The sequence below is a fragment of the Thalassophryne amazonica genome, chromosome 6, assembly GCF_902500255.1.
Source record: "Thalassophryne amazonica chromosome 6, fThaAma1.1, whole genome shotgun sequence".
Taxonomy (NCBI): Eukaryota; Metazoa; Chordata; class Actinopteri; order Batrachoidiformes; family Batrachoididae; genus Thalassophryne; species Thalassophryne amazonica.
The window spans coordinates 65,716,269-65,734,488 of record NC_047108.1 but is presented as its reverse complement, the minus strand read 5'-3'; the positions used below and the strand labels follow the sequence as shown (position 1 = coordinate 65,734,488).

At 40.6% G+C, this 18,220-nt stretch overlaps 1 protein-coding gene across 3 annotated transcripts in view; it reads left to right on the top strand.

Moving 5' to 3' along the window:
- avpr2ab (arginine vasopressin receptor 2a, duplicate b) overlaps positions 1 to 18,220 on the top strand; it is an 89,813-nt gene that overhangs the window by 33,862 nt on the left and 37,731 nt on the right. Inside the window, exons 1-3 of one of the 3 annotated variants that reach the window (XM_034172358.1) lie at positions 2,872 to 2,888; positions 2,985 to 2,986; positions 10,770 to 10,778. The exons of the other annotated variants lie outside the window; for them this stretch is intronic. The gene's annotated coding sequence lies outside the window, so the exon portion shown is untranslated. Of the gene's footprint in view, positions 1 to 2,871; positions 2,889 to 2,984; positions 2,987 to 10,769; positions 10,779 to 18,220 lie in introns of those variants that run through there. 3 annotated transcript variants of the gene reach the window in all.

The window sequence follows — 18,220 nt, the reverse complement described above, 5'->3', positions numbered from 1 at the left end:
CTCCTGTGGAACCAGCTCCCAATTCAGATCAGGGAGACAGATACCCTCTCTACTTTTAAGATTAGGCTTAAAACTTTCCTTTTCGCTAAGGCTTATAGTTAGGGCTGGATCGGGTGACCCTGGACCATCCCTTGGTTATGTTGCTTTAGACGTAGACTGTGGGGGGGTTCCCATGATGCACTGTTTCCTTCTCTTTTTGCTCCGTATGCATCACTCTGCATTTAATCATTAGTGATCGATCTCTGCCCCCCTTCTCGGCATGTCTTTTTCCTGGTTCTTTCCCTCAGCCCCAACCAGTCTCAGCAGAAGACTGCCCCTCCCTGAGCCTGGTTCTGCTGGAGGTTTCTTCCTGTTAAAAGGGAGTTTTTCCTTCCCACTGTGGCCAAGTGCTTGCTCATAGGGGGTCGTTTTGACCGTTGGGGTTTTTCATAATTATTGTATGGCCTTGCCTTACAATATGGAGCGTCTTGGGGCAACTGTTTGTTGTGATTTGGCGCTATATAAGAAAAAAGTTGATTGATTGATTGATTGATTAAAATGGTTTCCGCTAAAACCCCCATCCTCCGAATGGTTTGTGCTGACACTCCCACACTCCACCCAGCGATAAGTGTCTTCCCACAAACAGTGTTAATTCTAATGGGAAAATGATGTACTGTTTTGTTTTTAGCTGCCATCACCGATATAGTGGCAAAAAGTGCAGTTTTGTTTTTGGTTCCCAATGGAGAAGGGAAGACGAGACAAATGGGAGAGGTCGTGTCTGTAAGTGTTAGCCTACACAGCTAACCAGAGTAGTTGCGTTCTTTCACTTGCACAATCGTCTCGACACCTTTGAGCTCCGGGTCATAAACAAACTGCAACACATGTCCACTTTCCACCACATCATCACTTTTTCTTTGCATTTTCACTTTGTTTGCGTGAAATTTGCCCAAAAACTCAGAGAAAGTGCCATGTTTCTGTCCCCGGAAGCAGAGAAATTACGTCATATTTTATCGCTTTAGCGCCTGCCTGCCCGCCCTCAAACGAGACTGCGCTGCCCAGTTACAGTTAAAGTTGACAGGGGCTTATGCATGCAGTTCTTTTACGTGCTGTTAGTCTGAATATTTAACCTAAGTTGCAGAGCTCATCTAATGTGTGCTTTTGCGTTATACTTGCAGGGTGCATTGATTCATTGCAACACTCAAGGCCTTTCACATTGAACACATCGGTCAATCATTTTGATCCCTTTGCTTGTGTTGAATGCGTTCGTAATGAAAGGCCCTTAAGTGAGCGGTAATTATTTTGGCTTTGAGAAATACTGCATTACACGTAGGAACTTAAATAAATTAATTAATAAAAAATGGAGGATAACTGTAATTCCTCCTGGTTCTTTTTGTAGTATACTGCCCTTACAAAGAACAAAATCAATATATTCCTCAGTTTGAATTTACTGAAAGTCACGTTGAAAACCAAGCCCGGGTCCCCAGGAACGGAGCCCACACACGGACTCCATTTCCTGAAAAGACGCCGAACATGACAGAAACAATACCTTTATACAAGACAATGTGGGCGGTACAGGGGAGCCCTCCCTTTATCTGAAAGTTACGCATGCGTGATGGAAGTGAAACTTAACTCTTATGTTGAACCCTTGAACCAGTTAGAACCAGTTCCAGAAACTTCCAAACAGATAACTAAAACAAATACTTGATAACTAACATAAAATAAGGAATTAGCACAAATATTATCTAACAATAACCATAACCATAGACAGTATATATACTGGATAAACCATTGATTTCTATTTACTCACTAGATGGAGGAGGTCAGTGATCCGCTCATTCGCTGACTGTTGCCAGAGCACTGCCATCTTGGTTAGCATCTAACAACCAGGAATAAATAGAAATCGATGTGCATGATCAATGTTTTGAGGAGAGTTTCACAATAAACCTGCATTTTCCGTGTTATTACTGTGCTGTTATATTTATTCAAACTCAGTCCCACATTTGTACAGCCAATATTTGTCCAAAAAATACAGAAGAGGATCAGACTATTTATATACTAGACTTGAATTAATTTGTTAGTCCCAGTCCAGATATTGTGAAGATTTCAGTTGGAGTTATGAATTTTGTTGATACTATCCCGACCACTGAAGTCATTATCTTTATCAAGATAGAAAATAATACCATCAGTTTGTCAAAGACAAACATATTTAAACACATTATATCTGCAACAACACGAGATACTAGTCTGATCCTTAATTAATTTCATTATGAAGTTAAATTAAAGATGGGACATAATCAGGGGTGGAAGTAAGAGCTTTGCACACTCGTATTAAAGACGTTAATATTAAAGATGAATCTTAACCCGCCTGTGGCGCCGCTTTTATGCAGCGCTTCTCTGTGAAAATTTAAAATAAAATAAATAAAATGAAACAGCTATAGCCAGTTGGCCAGTTTTGCTGGTACTGAAGTTTTCCCCTGTTAACTCCGATTGTGTGCGCTCCGCTCCAGCAGGATCTGAAAGCACTACATTGGAATATGGAGTATATCATAGAGAAATTAATCTCATTTGTGTATTTTCTTATATTAGCAGAATATGTCAGAGATGGTTAGTGGCTGTCATGTCACCCTCCAAACTGAGAGAAAAACATTTCCATTCCATGAATTTGCTCTTACATAAAATCTCAGGATGGAAAACCTAATGTGAAGAAAAATCCCAAAGCTAATTAAAAAGGGATAAATTGAGACTTATGAAAGTAAGACTTCTAATTGGGCAGCACAGTCTCGTTTAAGAGTGGACGCTAAAAGGGTAAAATATACTACTGTCTACTTCCAGATATACGGCACTTCTCTGAGTTTTTGGGCAAATTACACGCAAACAAAGTGAAAATGAAAAGAAAAAGTGACGATGCAGTGGAAAGTGGACACGTGTTGTGATTTGTTTAGTATCCGGAGCTCAAACGTGTCGAGACGGTTGTGAAGGCGAGAGAACGCAGCTATTTTGGTTAGCTGTGTAGGCTAACACTAACCGACACGACGTCTTCCCTTCTCCACTGGGAACTGAAAAAAATCTACACTTTTTGCAACTGCTTCGGTAATTACAGCCATAAACAAAACAGTCCACAATTTTCCAGTGTGAAGTTATGCTGTGTATATATTGCGCAGTGGGAGCTGCTGTCCCCATAAGTGGTCAAATTCCGCGATATCACGCAGGGTTCAAACGGGCCTGCGCTGCCCTATTGATTCACTCAACAAATGCTGAGATATTTTTCACAATAAAACATTCAGGCAGTAAAATTGAAGTCACTACTTTACAGAATACAGATCAACACAAAAAAACAAATCATTTTCTTACCTTTTTTCAGAAATTTTAATCATTTCTCCACATCAATATTACATATATGTAATACTTACTTATGAAAGCTCAATCCACAATCCTTTGTCAACTTGTTGCTGCACCAGAATGCTGCACAAAAAGACATTTTCAGATAACCCAAACTTTAACCCAAGTTTAAGTCAGCACATCAGCGATTTATATTTAATCTAATCCCTGACAACACGTAATAACACTAAGCAAGATGGCGGCTGTCTGGCAACAGCCCACAGGCTGCATCCGCCATCTAGTGGATTAAATAGAAATTGATGGGATAAACCCTCGATGACATTACCCATATGTTTTGTGAAGACTAGGGTTTTGAGGCTCAAATGGGGAAGCTCTAGATGTTGCCATCTTGCCAGAACATAACTTCGCCCAACTCCTAGCCAACAGATGGAGCATGGCAAGACCAGCGTGACCTGGGTGGGACAAATGAAGCATGAACGTGCCCCATGTCTCAAAGTTATCAAACACGAGAAGACTGATGACTAATCTGGCTTCCTATATTTGGCAGTTTTTGACCATGTCATCATCAGTGGCACTAACATCACCAAGTTATCAATATCTGCTAATTAGAGCTGATGGTGCTAGCATACAAATTAAAAAACTAATACTAAAATTTAACTCATTGGTAATACTGAAGCTCTGACCTCTTCATGGTCTATTCTCAGTGTTGGTCATCCAGGCATTTAACCTCTAGGGGCAGGTTTTGTAGATGAACACATCGCTGAACTCAATGCAAATGCATGTAATTTGGCCACTTTTCAAAGGGGTCAGACTCGTCAATAAAGTCAAATTAATGTACAATGGTTCATTTATTTTCAGGTCAGCTTGGTTTATAAATCTCACCGTTCCAGTCAATGATAGCTGACAGCTGGCTGATAGAAGCAAGTTAGAGACAAAACCAAACCGGCTGATTTCAATAGAACAGCATACAGACAGAGTGTTTTCACTAAGTGGCCAGTCACGTAAGTATGAATTCTCACCTTTGGATTGGCCACTTTGCCGAAGTGACGTAGCTCTGACCTCAAGAATTACTACAATTAACCGCAGAGCAAGCCATATCATTTCAGATATTTGTATTACAGTAAAATGCTGAGAAAGGACAAACATGCTTGAGTCCACAGCAGCTAGCTGATGGTCTCCTTGACTTGGCAGGCATTAGCTGTATCTTAAAGCAATCTTATCTCTAATTATTCACATCTGTATGTTTTAAAATGATGAGTACATTTGTCAGGAACAAGGAAACAAACAATAGAGATAAAACTGGTTTGTTTTTTTTCTACCAAGCTCTTTGGGGAGTGACTCGCTTTTGGAGCTAGCATGAAAAGGCTATTCAAGGAATTGCGCATTTGGCACCTCAGTTGTGGTTGCGTTTTTCAGTGAAGGCTGCCACTTGGAATTGGAAAAAAAAGTGAGGCAGTTACAAGAAGGCTCCCCAAACTTGTAAAATTCCTGTTTGTCCTGGGTGGACACTTGCGATACATATGAGGAGGGTGTAGTCAGATGTGGTATTTTGTGGTGTTACTTATGCTAATTTGCTATCCATGTGGATGCACTTGGGATTTACACAAAAGTGGCATTCAACAAGTTAATCTCACATGAGGTCTAATATCTAAGTATGAGTGGAGTTGCAGTTGTGCTCAAAATTTTACATACCCTGGCAGAATTTTTGTTTTTTGGCCATTTTTCAGAGAATATGAATGAAAATGAAAATTGTTTATTTCGAACATTTGATACAACAACAATTACAAGATAGATCAGTAAAGACAACAACAAAAAAGTTCCTACTGTGTACCCAACATGTCCGAAAAGGGGTAGGGTGAAGCATCAGCTTATTTATCTCTACCCCTTCTTCCCCACAACCAGTAATACCCTTTGCCACGTATACACATAGATTCCTACACACCTAAACCAATATCAATATATATATATCAACATACATACAAACATATATACATACATACACACATATATACATATATATATACATATACACATATATATACACAAACATAAATATACACCTACACATACCTACTTACATACAAAATACTATATATTTACAAGCCGAAGCAAAAAACAAAAACACCCTAACCCTCATTACCCTTCCTCCTCCCTATACCTAGAAAAAAACATATTTTTGTACCGCTGTTTGAACTGGTTCATGCTTGGACATTGCTTGAGCCCCACTCCCAATCTGTTCCACATCCTCACCCCACAGACAGAAATACAGAAACCTTTTAATGTTGTTCGTGCCCACTGATGCTTTAAATTAAATTTCCCCCTCAGACTGCAATCTCCTGATCTGTTAAAAAACATATTTTTAATATTTGCTGGAAGTAAATTGTTTATTGCTTTATACACGATTTGTACTGTTTGAAAATGAACCAAGTCTGTGAATTTTAAGAATTTGGATTGTAAAAATAGTGGATTTGTATGATCTCTATAGCCAGTATTATGAATAATTCTTATAGCTCTTTTCTGCATTACTGATAGTGATTGTGTTGTACCTTTATAAGTATTACCCCATACCTCTGCACAGTACTGTAAATATGGTAAAACCAGTGAGCAGTAAAGAATGCGGAGTGAGTTGTGGTCCAGAATATGTTTCGCTTTGTTTAGAACTGAAATGCTTCTTGACAGTTTACTTTGTATATGTTTTATATGAGTCTTCCAGTTTATCTTATCATCTATTATCACCCCCAGAAACTTATTTTCATGTACCCTTTCAATATCTACCCCCTCGACTTGTAACTGAACCTGTATGTCTGTATTACAATAGCCAAATAACATGTATTTTGTTTTACTTAAGTTTAATGATAATTTGTTTCTGTCAAACCATATTTTCAATTTTCCCATTTCTATACTGATCCTCTTCAGTAACTCCTGCAAATCCCCCCCTGAACAAAAAATGCTTGTGTCATCTGCAAATAACACTAATTTTAATATTTTGGAAACATTGACAATATCATTTATATAAATTAGAAACAGTTTTGGACCCAATACTGACCCCTGTGGGACGCCACAAGCATTGTCCAAGCATGATGATGTATATTCCCCCAACTTCACAAACTGTTTTCTGTTACTTACGTAGCTTCTCACCCAGTGCAACACCAACCCCCTAATCCCATACTGTTCAAGTTTACTGATTAATATGTCATGATTGATTGTATCAAAAGCCTTTTTAAGGTCTATAAATATTCCAACTGAATGTAATTTGTGGTCTATGGTGTTTGTAATCTCCTCAACTGATTCTATTAATGCAAGTGATGTTGAACTATGTGCTCTGAATCCATATTGACTATCAGTAAGTAATTTATGTTTATTTATGAATTTGTCTAATCTATTATTGAATAACTTTTCTAATAATTTGGAAAATTGTGGAAGCAAAGAAACAGGTCTATAATTTGTGAAGTGGTGTCTATCCCCAGTCTTATACAGCGGCACAACCTTAGCTATTTTCATTTGATTGGGAAATTTACCGGTTTGAAATGATAAGTTACAGATGTATGTTAATGGTTCTACAATCCATTCAATGACCTGTTTTACCACCACATCAATTTCATTTAAATCGGTAGATGTTTTATATTTACAATTATTCCCAATGTCTATAATTTCTTTTCCATCCACTGCTGTGAGGAACATTGAACAGGGATTTCTTTCTATGAGATTATTATCCCAATCCTCAGGTTGGGAACTGGGAATTTTTTCTGCCGAGCTTGGTCCAATATTTACAAAAAAATTATTAAAACCGTTGACTACCTCATCCTTATTTTCCTTCTTGACATTATTATCAATGAAATACTGAGGGTAACTCTGTTTTTTATTACCATTTTTGATCATGCTATTTAATATATCCCATATTCCTTTAATATTGTTTTTGTTATTATATAATATGTTACTATAATATTCCTTCCTACATACCCGTATAATATTAGTTAATCTATTTTTGTATTTCTTATATCTATTTTCTGCCTCTTTAGTCTTTAGTTTTATGAATTCTCTATACAGTGTATTTTTCTTATTACATGCATTTCGTAACCCTTTCGTCATCCATGGTTGAGCTTGGATTTTTTGTTTTCTGTAGTCTTGTTTAATTGGACAGTTTTTATCATATAATGATGTAAATATTTGTAAAAAAGTTTCATATGCACTATCAACATCACTTTCACTGTATACCTTTTCCCAGTTTTGCTCCTGTAAATCCTTCTTTAGTGTGTTCATGTTTTCCTCTGTCCGCACTCGCCTGTATTTTATTTTCTCCTCTGGCTGATTCCGCCGATGGTTTCTATTATAAACGATGAAAACTGGTAGATGATCACTAATGTCATTGATTAATAATCCACTCACAGTGTTATTCTCAATATCATTGCTGAATATATTATCAATTAAGGTGGCACTATGGGATGTAATTCTGCTTGGCCTGGTGATTTTTGGATATAAACTCATACTGTACATTATACTGATAAATTCATCTGTTATTTTATGCTTATTTGGATTGAGCAGATCAATATTTAAGTCACCACAAATGAACACAGTTTTTTGATTAGTTTTTGAGAACATTTTTCCCATACAGTCAGTGAATGTTTCAATACTAGATCCTGGTGCTCTATATATACAGCTGACTAATACATTTTTGCTTTTTTCTTCACATATTTCAATAGTTATACATTCTAATAAGTTATCAATCACAGTTGTCATATTGTCTACTATTTTATAATCCATGTTCTTATCCACATACACAGCCACTCCTCCTCCACTCTTATTCTGTTTACACAATTAAATTCATATCCATCCAGTTCAAAATCCATTCCTTTATCTTCATTGATCCATGTTTCTGATATAGCAATTATGTTAAATATTTTTTTAAATTGACTTAAATATTCTTTAATGTTGTTAAAGTTTGCATATAGACTTCTGCTGTTGAAATGGATTATTGATAATTTGTTATCCGTTTTAATGATCCGATTAAACTGTTCATCTGTATAATAGCAACAACTGTCATTGATATTTGAGAAGAAATTATTGTCCGGGTCTATATCGTGCTCCAAGTCCAGTACATTGTGGTCTGTGTATTTAAATGTTCTCAGTTCTACTTTTCCATGATCAGCAATCCTTTGAGTTATATCCTTCTTGTCTCCAGATGTAGATGATGTAGTAGATGAATAGGTTCCTCTGGTCTGTGTCATGGTGTTGTGATGTGTTTGTGTCCTCATACCTTATTGGTCGTATTTGTCCAGTTCCTCGATGTTCCTGATTACCATAACCTTCGCTTGTTCTGGTGTTCCATTCAATTTGATGAATGTTTTGCAGTTGGATGTCCATGTCTGTTGAATTTTTCCCTGCTTTTTTAAGAAACGAGCTTTCCTGGCGATGTCTGCGTTTCTTTTGGTCAGATGTTCATTGATGAATACGTTTGTTCCTTTAAGTTTCCGTCCCTGTTTTAACAATGCCATTTTATGTTTTCTGTTGACAAACCTCATTATAACAGCTCGCTTGTCTCCATCCTCTCTCCTGGGCAGGGGGTGGCACGCTTCAATGTTATTACAGTCCATTTGAATACCTTTAGATTGCAGGAAGTCAGCCACCTGTTGTTCCACTGAGCTGGCCTCCTGCTCGTTGGCCTCCCCTCCGCTGTCTTCTGACACCGCCCGTGCGTATGATCGAGGTTTAATATGAATTCCTGTAATAATAACATCGTTCATCCTTGTGTACTGTTCCAACTCCGCAACACGGTTCTCCAGGTGCACCAGACGCCGGTCTTTCTCTGCATTCTGGATCCGGAGAGCCTTCACTTCTTCCACCAGCTCCATAATGGATTTCTGCTGCATTTTAACAACAGAGATTTCCTCAGACAAAAAGTCCAGGGACTTTTTGATATCGTCTCCCTCCTCCGCCGTCAGTGCCTTCTTCGGACCCATGGTCAGATAACTCCATGCTGGCGCCTCGGGCCTCGGTAAAGCCGCGCCGGTGGATGTGCGCTGACGCCTCGGGCTTCAGGTGGAGCCGCGCCGGTGGATGATAACACAAAAACTTTTTCACTCATGGTTAGTGGTTGGGTGAAGCCCTTTATTGTCAAACAACTGTGTTTACTCTTTTTAAATCATAATGACAACAGAATCTACCCAAATGACCCCAATAAAAAGTTTACATACCCCTGTTCTTAATACCGTGTATTGTCCCCTTTAACATCAGTGACAGCTTGGAGTCTGTTGTGGTAGTTTTGGACAAGACTCTCTGATGGTAAAGCTGCCACTGAATATGTCTTGGACTTTATTTACATCAATTATGAAGAAATTCAAACAGTATGACACTCTACGGTAAATCTGCATGGCGACAGTTCTCAAAACTGAGTGACTGTGCAAGAAGGAGAAGAGTGAGGAAAGCCACCAAGACAACCCAGAAGTTTTTAGGCTTACGTGGCTGTGACTGGAGAAATTGTGCACAGTGCAAATTTTGCATTTTGTGTCACCAGTTATCCATCTTCATGATGAAGTGGTATAGAGGAGGTTTTTCTTAAAAAGAAGACCCGAACGTTTAGCTACAAATTGCCAGAAGGTACATCTAAGATGCAAGCCTAGATTTGATTTGTTTTGGTGAAAGAATATCCTTTTTCGCTCTAATCCACTATGAAGCTAAGAGTGGTGACGCAAAATGCAAAATTTGCACTGTGCACAATTTCTCCAATTCCGAGGTGCCATTTGGACAAGAGAGGGACATACAGTGAGGAAAATAACTATTTGAACACAAAGCGGTTTTGCAAGTTCTCCCACTTAGAAATCATGGAGGGGTCTGAAATTTTCATCTTAGGTGCATGTCCACTGTGAGAGACATAATCTAAAAACTAAAAAAAAAAAATCTGGAAATCACAATGTATGATTTTTTTAATAATTTATTTGTATGTTACTGCTGCAAATAAGTATTTGAACCCCTACCAACCAGCAAGAATTCTGGCTCACACAGACCTGTTCATTTTTCTTTAAGAAGCCCTCTTATTCTGCACTCTTTACCTGTATTAACTGCATCTGTTTGAACTTGTTACCTGTATAAAAGACACCTGTTCACACACTCAATCAATCACACTCCAACCTGTCCACCATAGCCAAGACCAAAGAGCTGTCTAAGGACACCACGGACAAAACTGTAGACCTGCACAAGGCTGGGATGGACTACAGGACAACAGGCAAGCAGCTTGGTAGAAGACAACAACTGTTATGATTGTTTATTAGAAAGTGGAAGAAACACAAGATGACTGTCAATCTCCCTCGGTCTGGGTTCCATGCAAGATCTCACTTTGTGGGGTAAAGATGATTGTGAGAAAGCTCAGAACTACACAGGAGGACCTGGTCAATGACCTGAAGAGAGCTGGGACCACAGTCGCAAAGATTACATTAGTAACACTTAAAATCCTGCAGGACAGCAAGGTCCCCCTGCTCAAGCCAGCACATGTTGAGGCCCGTTTGAAGTTCACCAGTGACCATCCAGATGATCCAGAGGAGGCATGGGAGAAGGTCATGTGGTCAGATGAGACCAGAATAGAGCTTTTTGGAATCAACTCCAACAACCCCAAGAAAACCATCCCAACTGTGAAGCATGGGGGTGGAAACATCATACTCTGGGGGTGCTCTTCTGCAAAGGGGACAGGATGACTGCACCGTATTGAAGGGAGGATGGATGGGGTCATGTATTGCGAGATTTTGGCGAACAACCTCCTTCCCTCAGTAAGAGCATTGAAGATGGGTCATGGCTGGGTCTTCCAGCATGACCATGACCTCAAACACACAGCCAGGGCAACTAAGGAGGGGCTACGTAAGAAGCATTTCAAGGTCCTGGAGTGGCCTGGCCAGTCTCCAGACCTGAACTCAATAGAAAATCTTTGGAGGGAGCTGAAACTCCAAACCTGAAAGATCTAGAGAACATCGGTGTGGAGGAGTGGACCAAAATCCCTGCTGCAGTGTGTGAAAACCTGGTGAAAAACTACAGGAAACGTTTGACCTCTGTAATTGCAAACAAAGGCTACTGTACCAAATATTAACATTGATTTTCACAGGTGTTCAAATACTTATTTGCAGCAGTAACATACAAATAAATTATTTAAAAAAAAAATCATACATTGTGATTTCCTTTTTTTTTTTTTTTTTTAGATTATGTCTCTCACAGTGGACATGCACTTAAGATGAAATTTTCAGACCCCTCCATGATTTCTAAGTGGGAGAACGTCGCAGGGAGAAAATCGCAGGGTGTTCAAATACTTATTTTCCTCACTGTATACACACATACAGTTGTCTCAGTATATAGGTAGATAATAATAAAAATAAAAGTTAACTTGTATTTTAAACTGACATACAAAGTGATATTACAAAACTTTAGGAGCACAAAGAAGCCCCTCATAAATCACACTGCAGTGACCATAAAAGAACATCAAGCTCCTCAGGTTTAAGTGATTCCTTGATGTGAAAAGGCCTCTTTGTCTAAACCCTTCATTTTAAACCATTAAAAAGAAAAAAAAAACCTATGATTACTAACTTTGATCCACAGATATATGCCTCCCTCCTGTCTTTGAAGTTTGGCCTGGTTTAGCCGATGTGCTGCGTTATTGTCGTTTGATCTCCAGACTGCGGTCATTTTATTCACTTCCCTACGTTCAGGCTCCAGAGGATCAGCTGGTCCAATTTGTCACACATTCTGCTCAACCCACATCTCTGGTGAAGTTGGCATCTGGCACTTGATGCTATCACATGTGACCAAACTGGCATTTAGTGGCCTATTAGTGCTCATAAAGTTAACCCTGTAAAGTGGATTAAGCTGTAGCTGGTCTGTTTTTCAAAAAAAAAAAAAAAATAATCAAGCATTTTTTTGGAAACATGTATATAGATCCACTGCTTGCTTGTTAATCAAAATAATATCAGTGCACAGTCGTGTCCGTCAGCACATGCTGTGAGATAACGCAACACAGTTCTTTAGAGCAGGGGTGTCCAAACTTTTTTTAGTGAGGGCCAAATACAGAAAAATAAACAAAGGGCCGGGCCACACACTAGAGGTGACATATTGACACAAGAATACTAATATTTCTAACTCACCTATAATGTGAAGAACATTGCACTCAGTGGGAGCAGTGATGCTGTCCTTTGGACTGAAGGATGGCTGACATATCAGGAGAAAGTTTGATGGTTGAGACACGAAGGACGAAACGAGACGAGTCACTGGATAAATGCTGGGCTTTGTCCCGCCCATCGGACACTCAGCGTGTCTGGGGTCTATGGGGCAGTGGGCTGGCCTCGGCCGACCCGGATGCTCAGCTTCTGCATCCGTGGGAGCATTTTTTTAATTTTCATTCTGTTCTGAGTTGAACCGGAGACTTTCCTAATCCTCTTAGCGGCATTTTCTTTGTTAAAAACGACTAGCGACTAATCGAGCTTCTATTTCTGGTGTGTTTTTTTGTAGCTGCTTGTGTTTGGAGACTGACTTCTATCACTCTGTCTGACGTCTGTCGCAGTTTCTGTCCCTAGCGAGCAGCGGGTGCTGCTGAGCTCCTCCACCGTCACAAAGCAACTCACAGGCGGACAAACTTCACACGAGCCTCGCGCCAGTCCCAGCTAGCGAGCTAGCTAGGTAGCAAACTGCACATAATGGCAGACAATTTGAATGTTGTGGACCGGATTTTGGCGAAGCCATTTGATAGTCTTCCTTACGAAGAAGCCATGGCTGCTGTCATGGCTTCATCTCTCAATGGTTTGCAGGCCAAAGTTAAAGCAACAGCCCCCAGTGCAATGTTTGTGCGTTGCTATGCACACAGACTGAATCTGGTTCTGTCTCAGGGGGCTAAATGCTTATCTGAGTGCAGAATATTTTTTGCATCACTCTCTGGGTTTGCCACATTTTTCTCAAAATCCACAAAGAGGATGTCTTTTCTTGAGTCTGCAGGCTGCTCAAGGTTGCCCAGAAATGCTCCTACTCGATGGAATTTCACGTCACGGATAGTGAGCACTGTGGCAAACAATTATGATGCCCTCCTGCAAACTTATGTATATAGACTGTTGTTTTCCTCTTACTTCTTTTGCACTTCTTGTTATTTATGACAAATTATTGTGGTTTGCCATTTTTGCCTTTAAAGAGTGTTAACTTCTTCACTTGTTGCTTCCTGTTACTTATGATACACAATAGTGTTTGTTATTTCTTCTTATGTGTACAGTAATGGGTACAGAATTTACCTCTGTCGTTAGTTCATTTATTTATGATACATGATTGCGCTTTACCATTTTTTCCACTTTAATTTATAGGGGTTTTTTGTACATTTTTTGTCACTTCATGGTATTCTGTAATATACAGATTGTTTAACTTCTTTTGTTATTTATATGGTGCGACTTTAATGGAGGTTTAAGTCTTGTTCATTATGGTGAATGGTACTCTATGATAATGCAAAGTGCACTCTGTTGGTAAAACTGAATGACGTGCAATATTTTGCCCATCGGGTGGTGCTGTAGTGCAGTTGTGCTTTCTTAAATACCTGTACTGTACATAGTTGTAATGTGAAGTCACTGAGTCTTTTGTTTTTTTTATGTTCAAAAACTTTATTGAAGTAATTATTGTTTATCTTTGTGTTTGTTATTGCAGTAGACATTAAAACCAGAAATTTGTTCTTGAAAATAGCTGTTGTGAGATAATTTGTGGGATTGTGGGTGTTCTGGACGAAGTTAGTGTTTTCATGGGTGGTGGGGTGGAGGTGGTGGCCATGTTAGTGTGCGCGGGGGGGGGGGGGGGGGGGGGGGGGCACGCAGAGGGTTTCGCCCGGGGAGTAAATCACTCTAGGACCGCCACTGGAGATGGCTATCAGTCATTCTGGTTCTCAGTCTGCTTTTGTTCTGATTTAAAAGAGAAAATGTTTGTTCACATATGTACAGTATGTTGAGCCAAACAGGCTCAGCATTCTTTTTGCGTGGCGTCTCATCAGAGGAAACTTGGCATTATCCAAACTGATAGAATTCAGGGAGGGAGAGAAGCTGATGTTGACTCTTCAGAGAATCATCACATTGCATCCACCAGGAAGGGGGTCGAGAACAGCTTGATTTGTTTTTCAATGACAGAAAAATCTTGGAAACGCTGGTTGAATTCTGTCACGAGAGATGCAATCACAGACACATATTTCTCCTTTTTAGCAGAAAGGTCGGCCTTTGATTTCAGACAGCGCAGGGAAGTGTGCAGCATTAAAGCCTCGTAGTTGTGTCTCAAACAGGCGGAGCTTTACGCAGAAGGCTTTCATGTGCGCATACAGGTGTGGCACCAGCTGTTCTTTGCCTTGTAGGTTCTTGTTCAGTGTATTCAGATGATGCATAAGATCAACTAAAAATGCCAGGTCTGCCAGCCACAGAGGGTCACTTAGTTCATGAAGAGGTCAGCCCTTCTCTTTTAAAAACTGGTCAATTTCTGATCTCAGCGAATAAAACTGCTGCAGCACAGAGCCGCGGCTGAGCCAGCGCACATCAGAGTGGTATCCCCGTATTCAGCATCCACATCAGATAGGAAAGCCTGAAATTCTCTGTGGTACAGTCCTCTAGCTCGAATTATGTTGACAGTTTTTACAACAGTGTTCATCACATCACCCAGCTGGACAGTCTTGGCACACAATGCTTCTTGGTGGATTATACAGTGCATCCTAACAGCCTCACCTCTGCTCTCTTTTACCTTGGCGCACACCAACGATGCCATTCCTTTGCGCTCGCCTGTCATGGCCGGAGCTCCATCAGTTGTTACTCCACAGAGCTTGTCCCATTTAAGCCCCATCTTTTCAACTGCCTCTGACACAGCTTCAAAAATATCTTTTCCCGTCGTTGTACCTTTTAGGCTCATCATATCAAGCAGCTCCTCCGTACATCAAAAATGATCATCTACTCCCCGCAAAAAAATGAACAGTTGCGCAGTGTCTGTGGCATCTGTGCTCTCATCGCATGCTATCGAGTAAAAATCAAAAGCACAAGCGTTGTCTCTCAGCTGAAGTTTCAAGTTAGCTGACAAGTCCTCGATTCTCCGCACCACTGTATTTCTGGATAAGCTCACATTGTTGAAATCCGGCACTTTTTCTGGGCACATTATTTCTGTGACTTTGATGAGGCACTGCTTTATGAAATCACCGTCTGAAAACGGTTTGCCGTGCTGGGCAATACGTTTAGTGACTTCATAACTTGCTGTTGTGGCATTTTCGTGTATTTTGTTAGCACGAAAAAAAAACTGCTGTTGAGCTTGCAGGCTAGCTGCCATTTGCTTGACTTTCTGTGTTCGTTCGGCACCGGTGTACGATGTGTAGCTCTGATGTTTGGTCTCATAGTGCTGACGGACATTATACTCTTTCATCACAGCAACATCTTCATTACAAATCAAACAGACACACTTTCTGTTGATTTCTTTGAAGAAATACTCATTTTCCCACCGTGTTTGAAATCTTCTACACTCACTTGCTATTTTGCATTTCTTCGGTGCTGCCATTTCTGGTGACTCGCGGTAAAAGTTTTTCTTCGCTTAATTTCGTTTCTGTGGCGGGCTCCATCTAGTGTTGAAACTGAGAAGTGCAACAGAGTTGAGCTCAAGCTTCTTGTGCGGGCCATATTCAATTATATTTTCAAAATTTGCTGTATGCCAATAAAAAATGGAGTAGGGGTGTGCAAACTATGGCCCGCGGGCCGCAGTTGGCCCGCGGGCCATAGTTTGGACACCCCTACTTTAGAGCAACCGTCCCTCTTTCCATAACTCTATTCTTTTCCTTTGCTGGCCTGCTTTTTTTGTTTTTGCTGCACCCTTCACTCTGCTGTCAGTGCTCATTTTCTTCATTTTTCCCTCCTGAACCTAATTCAACATGCAGTTTATGTGACCAGTGCTGCAGCATCCCACGACTCAGTTTCTTGAATTGTCCTTAACTCTCATTCCAATCAATGTTTTCATCTTTTGAGCTATTTGTCTCTACACTAAGGAAAATAAACTTTAATTTTAATGAGGTCATGAAGGAGTGTGACTGAGGAAGAAAAGAAAAGGAAAAACAACTACATACACGACAGAATAGCGATTAGGCGAACAAAAACATGGAAAATTGGAATGCATGGGGGCAAGTGAGGGATGAGAACATTTAAGAAAGGTAGGATGAAGGGAATGCTCTGAAATCAACTTTGAGAAAGTATGAAAACGAAAATAAACCATGCGGGACCTGCGTCAAATAGATGAACAGGCTTAGAGAAACAGACAGGCTGATTAAAAATGGAGACAGTAGCAAAAGCAGCATTGTTAAGATAACACAATTGTTTTTTCATTCACATCTGTAATGTATGAGAATATATATGACTTAAAACAAGTATTTGTGCTGCATCTCTGCCCCTGTGTGTGTCTCAGATTAAAGATGCAAGTGCTTTGATTTGTGCTTTTCATGGTCCATGACACACAGTGCAAATTTACTCACTTTACCCATTTTTAGGGTGTTTGGTGACACTTTAGTACTGATTTCTTGGGCATTTTGGGCATACTGTATGTAGTCCTATATTACTGTGTATCTGGGCAGTGGCGCTGCAAGGGTCTCATGGGGCCCCAAGCAAAAAATTCTAAGGGGGCCCTCTGACCAGCTTTCATAATGTAAAATATAAACTTTTTTTTTATTCCAAAGTGCACATCAGCAATTTTTTTTTTCTGTTATTACACTGATTGTGGATGCAGATAGGGTAGTAGTGCTTGAAGTACCAGTGATGGAGGCAGTGCTGCTTGAAGTACCAGATATGGAGGTAGTGCTGCTTGAAGTACCAGATATGGAGGTAGCGCTGCTTGAAGTACCAGATATGGAGGTAGCGCTGCTTGAAGTACCAGATATGGAGGTAGCGCTGCTTGAAGTACCAGTGATGGAGGTAGTGCTGCTTGAAGTACCAGTGATGGAGGTAGTGCTGCTTGAAGTACCAGGGATGGAGGTAGTGCTGATGGAAGTACCAGTGATGGAGGTAGTGCTGCTTGAAGTACCAGGGATGGAGGTAGTGCTGATGGAAGTACCAGGGATGGAGGTAGTGCTGATGGAAGTACCAGTGATGGAGGTAGTGCTGATGGAAGTACCAGTGATGGAGGTAGTGCTGCTTGAAGTACCAGGGATGGAGGTAGTGCTGATGGAAGTACCAGTGATGGAGGTAGTGCTGCTTGAAGTACCAGTGATGGAGGTAGTGCTGGTTGAAGTACCAGTGATGGAGGTAGTGCTGCTTGAAGTACCAGGGATGGAGGTAGTGCTGCTTGAAGTACCAGGGATGGAGGTAGTGCTGCTTGAAGTACCAGTGATGGAGGTAGTGCTGCTTGAAGTACCAGGGATGGAGGTAGTGCTGCTTGAAGTACCAGGGATGGAGGTAGTGCTGATGGAAGTACCAGTGATGGAGGTAGTGCTGCTTGAAGTACCAGTGATGGAGGTAGTGCTGCTTGAAGTACCAGGGATGGAGGTAGTGCTGCTTGAAGTACCAGTGATGGAGGTAGTGCTGCTTGAAGTACCAGTGATGGAGGTAGTGCTGCTTGAAGTACCAGGGATGGAGGTAGTGCTGCTTGAAGTACCAGTGATGGAGGTAGTGCTGCTTGAAGTACCAGGGATGGAGGTAGTGCTGATGGAAGTACCAGTGATGGAGGTAGTGCTGCTTGAAGTACCAGTGATGGAGGTAGTGCTGCTTGAAGTACCAGATATGGAGGTAGTGCTGCTTGAAGTACCAGTGATGGAGGTAGTGCTGCTTGAAGTACCAGATATGGAGGTAGTGCTGCTTGAAGTACCAGATATGGAGGTAGTGCTGCTGGATGTACCAGTGATGGAGGTAGTGCTGCTTGAAGTACCAGATATGGAGGTAGTGCTGCTTGAAGTACCAGATATGGA